Consider the following 14668-nt stretch of genomic DNA (forward strand, 5'->3'; position numbering starts at 1 on the left):
AAAACCTCACAAGGTAAGATGTTTGCACAATTCTAGAACAAGAAAAGAACACTCAAAGATAATTACAAATGAGCACAAATGGTGTTCTTGAAAGCAAAATGAATATTGAAAGGAAAATTGGCTTGATTTGCACAAACTTGGTGTTTGATGCTTTCTCTCTTGTTTCTCTATGATTTCTTTTTTATCAAGGGCTTCAGAACTTGTTTAAATACACCTTGAATCTCTTCTGAACGTTGGGGATGATTAGTGAAGATCATATAGCCGTTTTAGTGTGAAAATAATTAATAAACCAGTTTGGAGCGTGGGGGGAATCGGTACCCCCTATGGGGAATCGGTTCCCTAAGTGTAAAATTCAAATATTTCGACCGTTGAACAGGGGGAATCGGTACCCCCTATGGGGGAATCGGTTCCCTCTGAGCATTCTGGAAATCTCAGAGCCAAACCATTCAGGGGGGAATCGGTACCCCTTGGGGGGAATCGGTTCCCTCTGAGCAATCTGGAATTTTTGGCTTTGAAATGGTTCGAAATACTTTGAAAGATTATTTTGAAATTGTTTTAAGATTAAAATTTAATTTTACACTTAAGTAAGGATTAAAAATGATTTTTGAAATATTTTGAGTAATATTTTGATATTCGAATAATTATATCGAATATACTTGGAAAATCATTTTGGAAAATCTTAAAATTCATTTAACTTAATTTGTTATATCGAAATATCAAAATGTTTTCAACAATCTCCCCCTTTTTGATATAACAAAACATTTTAGTAATTTTAAGATTTTGAAATCAAGTTTTGAAATTACTCCCCCTTACTTTAACACTTCTCCCATTTATCATTTTAAAAACACTCCCCCTTACTTTAACACTTCTCCCATTTATCATTTTAAAAACACACTTAAAACACGCTTCTCCCCCTTTTTGTTAAATCAAAAAGATTCAAATAAATGTGAAAAATATTAAGCCAATTGATTAGGTATATGTATGCATAAGCTGCTAAGATCACAATCAAGAGAACCGTTAGCCATTAGTTCCGTAATCAAAATTCATAAATAATGTGATATGGCAAAATTGGTCATATTGCTAATAATGATGTAAATGATGCAATAATAAATAAATCACACCAAACATATAAGTTCAAACCATCCATAAATCCAAACAAATTCACAATCCTCAAATTCAAACATCCCAAAATATTCAAAATGTTAAAACAATAAGTTTGGAAAACAAAGTAAAACATAGAATCAAACATCCGTAGGAGGATCGGGAGGAGGAAAACGAGCTCGCATAGCGGCCATTTCGTTAGTGAGGTCATTAATACGTGCGTTGGTTGCTTCATTATTTGCACGCATTTCCCGAAGAATTTCTAATTGTTGAGCTCCCATTGTGGATAAATGAGACTCTATAGATATAAAGCGCGAATCCATGGTCGCATATCGGTAATCAAATGTCTCCATAAAAGATTGAAAATATGGAGGCATTTGAGTCGATTGTTGTGCTTGCTCTTCGGGCTGCTCCTCGGCCTTCTCAGGTTCAGCTTCAGCTTCATCGATGTCTCACATTAGTTGCTCAAGTTCGAGATCTTCATCAGCTTCGGGTGGAGCTTGTGAAGAACTAGCTCCCGGAGTAGTTGCAGAAGATCGAACCCATTCCTCGGTTTCCTTATCCTTAATCCATCCCGCTCTCGTTAAGGAAAGAAGGTTAATTTGTTTCTTAAGAGGAAAAACGACATCTAGACTGACTCTAAGCCCAGCTTTGGAAAACAGATTACTCAAAATACAACCGTAAACAAGAGATGAACAAAGTTTTTTATTAGGAACAAGATTTACGGTTTCAACAATTTCAGCAAAAATAATCTGAGGTAGGTTGATTTTAATATTGTTTTCGAAACAATGTAACCACCAAAGATCTAAGGCTCTAATAGTAGAATAACGACCTCCAGATGGTCGAAACCACCAAGAAATCATTAGATGAAGAAAACGTTCATGAAGGTCTAGAACACTTGCACTATCCCTTCTTTTATAACGAGATCCTAAAACCTATTTTTCATTCGAAATCCCTTCATTATCTAATCCGAATGTATTGGCTATGTAAGCCGAGTCAATATATAAGAATTGTCCTAGAAGGTAGGAACGAATTCATATGGTTTCGGTTTCAGTTTGGTCTTTAACACAAACGGCATTAGAATAGAAAATACGAACAAGTTGATGGTAAACGATGGGTTCAAGGTCAAAGAGTTTATCAAATTTCCACTCTTGTAAAAGAGGAAGATATTTAAAATTGATAGCTAACATAGCTTGACGAGAAGGAATACTTTCTTCCCGGATTTTGTAAGAGTCGAAATATTGATAATACCAAAAACGATGATTTCTAGGACCAGGATGATTGAAACACGAATTTTGGATAGTCAAATTAGGATCAATAGGATTAAGATTAGAAATTGGAATAGGTGGAGGATTTGGAGGTGGATTTGGTTGTCGGTGTGAACGACTAGATGAAGACCTAGCACGTTTAGGATTAGACATGGTGAAGGAAATTGGAATAGATTGAATAACCTGCAAATTTAAAAACAAATGTATGCAATTCAATTAATCCCAAAACTCAAATGAGTCCTCAATATTTCAAGGTTCTCTAAATCAATCCTAATGGGCAAAGTTTTTGAAAAACTTTTGGAAAATATGGTTTTGAGAAACAATATATGTATAGTTTTTATAACAACAACATAATTTAATCAAAACACAATAATTTGAAAATTAACATTTTTTTTTATTTCGAAAAATTAAAATTTTTTGAAAATTCTTGTGTTTTTGATGAAATTAGTTGTAACATCTAGTTTCTAATCACTAAATAATCAATGCCCGATCACTATTTCAACCTAGAACTAATTAAAACTAATCCTATGTTCAAAAACAATGAAATAGAGAGTTTAGAAAAATTTACCTTGAAAGATGAAGATTGAGGGGATTTAGATGTTGTTTGCACGATTTTAATGATTTCAACAGGTTTAGAAGATGATATTTGAAGCAAATTCCGATTAATATCGTTGATTTGAGGTAAAAATGGAGATTTGAGAGATTTAGAGATGAAGAACGGTGGAAGAAGAAGAAAAGGAGGGATTTTGCGTGTTTTGAAGGGTTCTGCCCGATTTTAACAGAACCCCAGGGGGTATCGATTCCCCTGTGGGGGGAATCTGTTCCCCTTCAAAGGGGGAATCGGTTCCCTCATGGGGGGATCGATTCCATCTGCACCAAAATGCTAAAATCTGATTTTTAAGCACATAAAATGCTAAATTAATCTTCTCTAGTGGTATAGGCAACTCATATATTGAAAAATAATTATGTTCAAACAATTAAATTAATCTTTAAACATTATTTGAACATAAAATTAATTTTCACTAAGAATAATAAACTCCCCCTAACTAATAGCAAGAATGCAATCAAAAATTATTATTATAAGCATTTTTTAGTATTTATTAAAAGTGCTAAATTATTTTAAACACTAAGTGAAGATAGGTTAGTTAAACCTAATTCTCTTCTAAGTGTCCAAAACCTTTCCTTGTCTAAGGATTTTGTAAAGATATCCGCTAAATTTATGCAAAGTATCAACATATTCTAAAACTACATCTTCCTTAGTGACATGGTCTCTAATGAAGTGATGTCTTATTTCAATGTGCTTAGTTCTAGAGTGTTGGATGGGATTTTTAGTGAGACAAATAGCACTAGTATTGTCACACTTGATAGGAATGGTACCTACTTCAATTCCATAATCAAAAAGTTGTTGTTTCATCCATAAAACTTGTGCACAACAACTACCGGCTGAAATGTATTCCGCTTCAGTGGTAGATAATGCAACACAATTTTGTTTCTTTGAAAACCAAGAAATCAGCATATTTCCAAGGAATTGGCAAGTACCGGAGGTGCTTTTCCTATCTAATTTGCATCCTCCATAATCCGCATCAGAAAAGGCATGCAAGCTAAAGCTAGAGTCTCTAGGATACCAAAGTCCTAAACTAGGAGTGTCCTTAAGGTATCTAAAGATTCTCTTAACAGCTAGTAAATGTGATTCTTTAGGACATGATTGAAACCTAGCACACAAGCAAACACTAAACATAATATCTGGTCTACTTGCGGTTAGATAAAGCAATGAGCCAATCATGGATCTATATAATTTAACATCCACACATTTACCTCTTTCATCTAAGTCAAGCTTTGTTGAGGAGCTCATTGGAGTGTTATGAGGTTTCCCATTTTCCAGTCCAAACTTCTTGAGCATATCTTTAACGTACTTAGCTTGATTAATGAAGATGCTATCTTTTCTTTGCTTGATTTGGAGTCCCAAGAAAAATGAGAGCTCCCCCATCATGCTCATCTCAAACTCACTTTGCATTAGCTTAGAAAATTCTTGGCAAAGAACATCATTAGTAGAACCAAATATTATATCATCAACATAAATTTGAACTACTAATAAATCTTTACCTTTTCTCTTTAAAAACAATGTAGTGTCAACCTTTCCTTTTAAAAAACCTTTTTCAATTAAAAATTTTGACAATCTTTCATACCAAGGTCTAGGAGCTTGTTTTAAACCATAAAGAGCTTTTGTCAATTTTAAAACATGATCCGGAAAATTTGAATCTTCAAAACCTGGAGGTTGTTCCACGTACACTTCTTCTTTTATAAAACCATTTAAAAATGCACTTTTAACATCCATTTGATATAATTTAAATTCATTGAAACATGCAAATGCTAATAACATTCTAATTGCTTCCATCTTAGCTACGGGAGCGTATGTTTCATCATAGTCTATGCCCTCTTCTTGAGTATAGCCTTGAGCAACAAGTCTAGCCTTGTTCCTCACTATATTACCACTTTCATCAAGTTTATTTCTAAAAACCCATCTAGTACCTACAGTAGATTTATTACTAGGCCTTTCAACTAATGTCCATACTTTACTTCTCTCAAATTGATTTAATTCTTCTTGCATAGCCATAATCCAATGTTCATCTTTTAATGCTTCTTTGATATTCTTAGGCTCTATGCATGAAATAAATGCAACATAATTACAGATATTTCTAAGAGAAGATCGAGTAGTTACCTCTTTTGATGGATCACCTATAATTTCACCATCCTTGACATAGTTGTACTCTCTTGGAAAAGATACTTCCCTTTCTTCACTGGTTGGATTCTCGAGGGGATCATGAGTTTCCTCATCTTTTGTTTCTTCCTTTGATGATGATTCTCTAACGTCATGTCTAACGTCATTTGCTTGTACAATACCTACATCATCATTAACAGAAGAATCCTTCCTCGGAAGGGGATTATCATCGAAAACAACATGTATAGACTCTTCTACAACTAAAGTTGTTTTATTACATACACGATAAGCTTTAGAATTTAAGGAATAACCCAGAAAAATTCCTTCATCACTTTTAGCATCAAATTTGCCAAGGTTTTCTTTACCGTTGTTTAAAACAAAACATTTACATCCAAAAGGATGAAAATAACTAATGTTAGGCTTTTTATTTTTGAGAATTTCATATGCTGTTTTATTTAAAATTGGCCTAATCATTACTCGATTTACAACATAACAAGCGGTATTTGTGGCTTCTGCCCAAAAATATTTTGGCAAATTATTTTCACAAAGCATGGTTCTAGCCATTTCTTCTAAAGTTCGATTTTTCCTCTCAACAACTCCATTTTGTTGAGGGGTTCTAGGTGCTGAAAAATTATGGCTAATACCATTAGAATTACAAAACTCAATAAATCCAAGATTTTCAAATTCAGTTCCACGATCACTTCTAACACTAGTGATAGAGTAACCTTTTTCATTTTGGATTATTTTTGAAAATGTGATGAAATTTTCTAATGCTTCATCTTTAGTACTTAAGAATAGAACCCAAGTGTATCTAGAATAGTCATCTACCAAGACAAATGCATATTGTTTTCCTCCCAAGCTAGTAGTTCTAGTTGGCCCAAAAAGATCTAAATGGATCAATTGTAATACTCTACTAGTTGATACATCATTAATAGATTTAAAAGAAACTCGTTTTTGTTTTCCTTTAGCACAAGCATCACAGATTTTATCATTATCAAATTTAAGCTTAGGCAACCCTCTTACTAAGTCTCCTTAAATTAACCGTTGCAAAACACTCATACTAGCATGACCTAGTCTCCTATGCCATAACCAACTATCATGCTCATCCTTAGCAACTAGGTATAAATTAGTCATATCAATAGAATCTAAATGCACCATGTAAATGTTTCCTATTCTATGACCAACAAGCATAATAAAAGTAGATGCAATGTCAATCAATTTTGCAAACACTTAATTTTAAAAATAAGACATTGTATCTTTTGCCAAATTCATCTAATCGGATTATGCTTTAATCCATTCACACACAAAACATTATGCAATGTTGATTATCGAGATTAAGAGCACATGCATAAAGTTTTTTTTGAAAAAGTTATGCATTAAAACTTTATAAAAAAATACATAATCATTAAGAAAAATTTAAGGTCAAAATTTTACAAAACCAAAGTTCTTGAAAAATCGATATCAATTGTTAAAGAGATATCAATTACATTTTAAAAACAATTTTGACCAAAAAATAATATGATGAACTAGAGTTTATAAAACATTACCAAAAATTACTATGTTCATCATACAATATTTTTCAACATACATGAGATAAAACATAATCATTTATTCAACATTTAAAACCTCATGCATGCATAAACTAAATGAGCAACCAAATAAAATAAAAATTTTAAGTTTAGAGGTTACTCATTCCTTTTTCATGTGTGGCTAGAGCATCTTGAATATCATCATCTTCATCACCATTACTCCCACACACCTACAAGAGACATTTAAGTAGATTTTGGTATCCAAATTGCTTTGGATCCTTGAACATTAGTTTCAATGCCTCTTGTTCCTTTTGGAACCCATACTTGTCTAATTTTAAATCGTTTTCCTTTCTTTAAAGGACAAGTATGTTCCTTATGACCATGATAATGACAATGTGAACATATTGTCATTATTGAACTAGATGAATTATTTAAAATGATATCTTTTTCTTTTGTTAAACATTCAAGCTTAACTTTCAAATTGAAATTTTCTTTTTCAATACTTTCAAATTTCATTTTTGAAAGCTCTAAATCCTTCTTCAAGATTTCATTTTGATTTTCAAAATCCATTTTCGTTTCTAGAAGAAGTTTGTTTAATTTGAAAATTTCTTTTTCAAAGTTTTCAGATTTTATTTTTGAAAGCTCTAACTCCTTTCTCAACATTTCATTTTGATTTTCCAAGTCTGTTTTAGCTTTCAAAAGAAGATCATTTTTAGCAATAAATTTAGAAATCAATTTATTTTATTTAGAGTTCATGGTCTCAAACTCCGAAAATAATTCATCATAAGCATCTTGTAACCCATTAAAAGATTTTGAATTTAATCTATTTGAGTTAGAAGATACATTTGGCTCTATGAGAGCTAATAGAGACATCACCTTTATTGGTTCTTCTTCTTCCTTGTCTCCATAGATCTCTTCAAGCTTATCCCACATTTCCTTTGCATTTGAACAAGAAGAAACTCCTTTATATACATTAGGATCAATTGCACAACACAACATGTGCATGGCCTTTGTGTTTTGTTGAGCTTTCTTCCATTCTTGATCACTCCACTTCTTTGCCTTCTTCGTAGGAGAGGAATATCCTTTCTCGATTATCATCCAAGCTTCCATATCATGTTCTTGGATAAATATCATCATGAACCTCTTCCAACGACGATAATTTGTTCCATTGAAGTAAGGAGGTACGTCAATTGGTCTGGATTCATCCATAGAGAATGAACCGGAAGTGGACGCCATCTTTATCGATTTAACTCTTCCCGGATCTACTCAAGAGGCGATTAAACCTTCAAATGAGTCAAGCTCTGATACCAATTGTTGAGTTAATCGATCGACGGAATCGGCCAAGAGGGGGGTGAATTGGCAATTAAATATTTCGTGGAAGCTTCTGCAGAAAAATTGAAAGTAATTGCACAGCGATTTACAGTGGTTCAACTTTCTCAAACAAAGTCTACGTCCACTACCTTAGCTATCCACACTAAGGATTTTCCAACAAATTCACTAATTTGTTCTTTCTTTTGAGGCCAAAGAGATAACCTTACAAAATCCCTCAAGAGTATACCCCAACTCTTGAGAACACTCTTTTTCCCAAAGAGAAGATTCCAAATTTGCCAACTTACAAGAAAACCTCACAAGGTAAGATGTTTGCACAATTCTAGAACAAGAAAAGAACACTCAAAGATAATTACAAATGATCACAAATGGTGTTCTTGAAAGCAAAATGAATATTGAAAGGAAAATTGGCTTGATTTGCACAAACTTGGTGTTTGATGCTTTCTCTCTTGTTTCTCTATGATTTCTTTTTGATCAAGGGCTTCAGAACTTGTTTAAATACACCTTGAATCTCTTCTGAACGTTGGGGATGATTAGTGAAGATCATATAGCCGTTTTAGTGTGAAAACAATTAATAAACCAGTTTGGAGCATGGGGGGAATCGGTACCCCCTATGGGGAATCGGTTCCCTAAGTGTAAAATTCAAATATTTCGACCGTTGAACAGGGGGGAATCGGTACCCCCTATGGGGGAATCGGTTCCCTCCGAGCATTCTGGAAATCTCGGAGCCAAACCATTCAGGGGGGAATCGGTACCCCCTTGGGGGGGAATCGGTTCCCTCTGAGCAATCTGGAATTTTTGGCTTTAAAATGGTTCGAAATACTTTGAAAGATTATTTTGAAATTGTTTTAAGATTAAAACTTAATTTTACACTTAAGTAAGGATTAAAAATAATTTTTGAAATATTTTGAGTAATGTTTTGATATTCGAATAATTATATCGAATATACTTGGAAAATCATTTTGGAAAATCTTAAAATTCATTTAACTTAATTTGTTATATCGAAATATCAAAATGTTTTCAACAGGACATTATGTAAATTATAATGCATAATTTTTTTGGATCATAACTTCTTTTATTTTAATGCAGATTAAAATATTAGATTTTTATAATAAGAAACACATTTGGGTTGAATCCTGTGGATCTCTAGGAAAGTATCCCTTGAAAAATTTCAAATTTGTGTAGCATAAGAAGAATAAGCAATTGAATGGGTATGAGATGTTATCACAAATAGAAAGCTTAATTTATGCAGTATTCATCATAATTGACATGTGTGGTTTTCAAATTTTGTAACAGACATGATTGCGGGATGTATGTGATGATGTGGATGGAATCGATCGGTTCTACAGGGGCAACTGGTGATTTTGTAAGTGGAAAGAAAAATTCGTTTGTGGTAAAATTGTTAAAAGTCGTAGATTGAATGCTGTAGTTTACAATACTTAACGTTATGACAATTTGAATATAGGTTGTTGGAGAGTGGGATCGATCGCGAATATTAAACGATCTCGTAAGCCACAATCAAAATCAACGAAGACAAGAGATAACAAAAGCTGCCATGATACATAAGAATAACAAAAGGATGCAATGATGTAAATGTAGGGTTAATTTTGTATAAGATTTATAATTTTGTATACGATTTTTAATTTTGTATGTGAATATAATTATGAATGAGATGAGAAAAGTTAGCAGTATGTTGTTGTACATGTTTCTTATACACATTAAGGGTCATATTGATACTTACGATATATGGAGATTGTTGTCTGTATTATACCAAATGTCATCATAATTGTCATCATGTGCGAGAATGAATGGCCATTCCATATATATTGAGGGTATGTACAATAACTACAAAATTAACTTTAAAGTAAAAGGCAAATTTACAATATGGAAAACAGGGTGTAACCATAAAGTGTCGATCCATATATAAAAAGTTGTCGATCCCATAAACATCGAAACCCAAAAATATAATGTAATAGGTAATTTTTCAATCTAATCGGTACAAGTATACCGGTTTTATGAGAGAATAGGTCTAAATAATGTATCGACACTTTTGTAGTTTGTGTCGATATTTTTGGTCCAGAATGAATGGCAAACAGGGTGCAACAATAAAGTGTCGATCCATATATAAAAGTGTCGATCCGATAAACATCGAAACCCATAAGTATAATGTAATAGGTAATTTTTCAATCTAACCGGTACAAGTATACCGGTTTTATGAGAGAATAGGTCTAAATAATGTATCAACACTTTTGTAGTTTGTGTCGATATTTTTGGTCCAGAATGAATGGCAAACAGGGTGCAACAATAAAGTGTCGATCCATATATAAAAAGTGTCGATCCCATAAACATCGAAACCCATAAGTATAATGTAATAGGTAATTTTTCAATCTAACCGGTACAAGTATACCGGTTTTATGAGAGAATAGGTCTAAATAATGTGTCGACACTTTTGTAGTTTGTGTCGATATTTTTGGTCCAGAATGAATGGCAAACAGGGTGCAACCATAAAGTGTCGATCCATATATAAAAAGTGTCGATCCCATAAACATCGAAACCCAAAAGTATAATGTATTAGGTAATTTTTCAATCTAACTGGTATAAGTATACCGGTTTTATGGGAGAATTGGTATATAATATGTATCGACACTGTTTAATGTTTTGTCGATACTAATTTAAATATCAAGTGTTTTTCCACCGTTCATTATATATAGTACTCTAAATCAAAAAACCCTAAACATAAAGGCAAGCAGGCATAAGATAACTCTTCAGGTAAATTTATCGATATTTTATGGGTTTGATTGATTTCTATATTGGAGTTTTTTTCCTGAATGTGTTTGTGTTCCATTGTAATAGCATCCAACCAAAATGGCTCCAAAACGTCAGCGTCAGAAGCGCGGTCTTTCTCAAAGCTCTTCTCAACCCAGTTCTTCTAAACCACAACCTCCTTCTGAAACAAACGATTCTTCTGAGGAAATCAGGTCCTTTGAAACTCTGAACTTTAGATCCGTTATGGAGAAACAAAGATGGCAGACGAGTTTTAAAGTAAGGAAGATTCGTCCCGAACGTGTCATTAACCTGGGTTTCTTGTTTGATGATAAATATGCATTTAGTTTTAAATCCATATTTACATCTTGGGGTTGGCTTGAATTCCTTGGTGTAGAACCAAGATATTATCCCAACCTAGTTAGAGTCTTCTACAACAATGCTTCCTTACAGCACGAGCCTAATAAGACTAATATAATAGGAATTAATACACATGTCATGGGGAAGGATATATATATATATCTCCGGAAACTATTGCGGATGGTTTAGGTGTAGCGAATAAAGGGGATTCAGATGAAAATGGTGTAGATTGGTCTACAATTAAACGAGTTGCTAGAAATAGCCCAATTCACCTCGATGTAGAGTCGAGAGTGTTTCACAAAATGCTCACATGGTATATCCGGCCTAGTGGGGGAAAACATTCAACGCTTCAAGACATCGATTATTGGTGGATAACAAAGTATAAATCCAAATCCAAAACGGCTCCAAACATTGCAAAACTCATATTTAATACAATTGTATATATGGTCACAAAGGGAGCAACAATTTCAACTACACTACCATATGGATGTGTCATCACCCATCTGTTGAAGAAGAAGAAAGTTGATTTTTCGCATGACGCCACTGTTCGATTAACCCGCAAGATTGACATGGTATTTATTAAAAAAGTGGGATATGATTTTGTTGAAAAACTCGGTTGGAAGCGTGTCAAGGAGGTCGGATTAGATCAATAGAGGGAGGAAATAGACCCCGTTGGTCATGAAGAAGAGCAACCAAGTGGAGACGCAATGATGGAAGAAGCTCCAGTTGCAGAGGATGTCACAATTAAGACCGTGATGGAATACATGGTCAATTTCCGGGAGCAAATTGATTCCCTTGTGAGTGGAATGCGATCCGATATTTTATCATTGCAACATGAAGTCTCCATGTTGCGTGACGAATTACGTCAACGACATCAAACGAGTTAGGTAATTCATTATTTATGTTTCTAAACATTTACACGTTCTGAACTGTATTTTATTTTCTTTTAACAGATGTGGACAACCAAGCGGTCAATGAAGATGAAGCTGACGATGAAGATGACGATGAAGATGATGATGATGATCCAAACAAATATATCGTGTCTGCAACGCTGCCTTCAAGAAAACTTTTAATTTTTGATCTCAATGGTGTCCTTGCCTACATCCCAAGACTGCCTGCAGGTTTTAATTCTATTCTTTTGTATCCATTATTTTAACATATAAGCGTAGAACTTTAATCTCATTTTCTTCATGTTGTAGATGTTGTCCTCAGAACATGATTATTAGAATTTATGCAATTTTGTGTCGACAATTTTGTTGTTGCCTTTTGGTCTTCAAAGATGAGGTTAGAACATGTTTGGAGCAATTGAATTACTGTAGTCAAAATCGTTAATATACATTTGAATGTTAACATTCAAACTTGATTACAATCTCAGGCATAACGTCGACCGTGTACTTGAGAAACTACCTTTATTTTCTGAGCATTTTCTATTCGTGTGGGTAAGATGAATGTCATTACAGTTTGCTGACTTTTCGTTGTCTATGATTCCTATATATTTATGTTCGACTGTTTGTGAACAGGATCAAGCAAAATGCAAAACATACGATACTGTTACCTACTGTAAAGATCTCAATGATGTTTGGAACGCGTGTCCAGATTTTAACGAGCTAAATACACTTTTGGTCGATGATTCAGCAGAAAAAATGATTTATAATCCGGTAAGTTGCATTTATGCAATATATTTTTCCAGTTGAACAGGTGTTCAGACATTGATTATTTTAACAACTTATGTGTTTATATAGAAATACAATTACACATGTCCACATACCTTTGACGCTGCTTCGCATTCGAATGACAATGCTCTAGGTATGACACAAATTTATTCATGCTTATGCGAATTTAGTTTATTGTTAGTAAAATTGCACCTCATTAGTTTGATAATTGAAATTATTTATGTATGTCCTCAGAAAAAGGCGGAAACATACGAGAGTATTTGGAAAATTTGTTGAAGGCCTCTAATGTTCCGGACTTCGTTAGAAATAACCCTTTTTCATCGGATTAATTTCGTTTGTTGGTACATTATTTGAACATTACTGTGTATGTATATTTTGGTGTGATTATATTGTGTGTATATTTTCATTAATTATTCCATATTTGCTTCTCTGTATACATATACATTTGAGGATTGTTGAAATATCAATACTAGTTATTAATGTATTTTACATCTGCTTGCAAATGTATCGAAACACATTACTATATCATTGTTTTCCATGATATCCACAACAAAGTTTTCACACTTTTTAATATTGTGTCGGTACTTTATGTCTAGAATGGAAGAAAAATGTGTCGATACCTTTTCAAAAAGTGTCGATTGAAAAACATCGGAACCCATAATTATAATGTAATAGATAATTTTGTAATATAATAGGTATAAATATACCGGTTTTATGAGCGAATAGGTCTACAACCTATATCGACACTTTTTAATATTGTGTCGGTACTTTATGTCCAGAATGGAAGAAAAATATGTCGATACCTTGTCAAAAAGTGTCGACATTTACACATCGGAACCCAGAATTATAATGTAATAGATAATTTTGTAATATAACTGGTATAAATATACCGGTTTTATGAGCGAATAGGTCTACAACCTATATCGACACTTTTTAATATTGTGTCAATATTGTGTCGGTACTTTATCTCCAGAATGGAAGAAAAATGTGTCGATACCTTGTCAAAAAGTATCGACATTTACACATCGGAACCCATAATTATAATGTAATAGATAATTTTGTAATATAACCGGTAAAAATATACCGGTTTTATGAGCGAATAGGTCTACAACCTATATCGACACTTTTTAATTTTGTGTCGGTACTTTATGTCCAGAATTATAATGTACTAGATAATTTTGTAATATAACCAGTATAAGTATACCGATTTTATTAGCGAATAGGTCTACAACCTATGTCAACACTTTTTAATATTGTGTCGGTACTTTATATCCAGAATGGAAGAAAAATGTGTCGATGCCTTGTCAAAAAGTGTCGACATTTACACATCGGAACCCAGAATTATAATGTAAAAGATAATTTTGTAATATAACCGGTATAAATATACCGGTTTTATGAGCGAATATGTCTACAACCTATATCGACACTTTTTAATATTGTGTCGGTACTTTATGTCCAGAATGGAAGAAAAAGGTGTCGATACCTTGTCAAAAAGTGTCGACATTTACACATCGGAACCCAGAATTATAATGTAATAGATAATTTTGTAATATAACCGGTATAAATATACTGGTTTTATGAGCGAATAGGTCTACAACCTATATCGACACTTTTTAATTTTGTGTCGGTACTTTATGTCCAGAATTATAATGTACTAGATAATTTTGTAATATAGCCGGTATAAGTATACCGATTTTATTAGCGAATAGGTCTACAACCTATGTCGACACTTTTTAATATTGTGTCGGTACTTTATGTTCAGAATGGAAGAAAAATGTGTCTATACCTTGTCAAAAAGTGTCGACATTTACACATCGGAACCCAGAATTATAATATAAAAGATAATTTTGTAATATAACCGATATAAATATACCGGTTTTATGAGCGAATAGGTCTACAACCTATATCGACACTTTTTAATATTGT

The sequence above is a fragment of the Hibiscus syriacus genome, unplaced genomic scaffold (genome assembly GCF_006381635.1).
Source record: "Hibiscus syriacus cultivar Baekdansim isolate YM2019G1 unplaced genomic scaffold, ASM638163v2 tig00111088_pilon, whole genome shotgun sequence".
In the NCBI taxonomy this organism is placed as follows: domain Eukaryota; kingdom Viridiplantae; phylum Streptophyta; class Magnoliopsida; order Malvales; family Malvaceae; genus Hibiscus; species Hibiscus syriacus.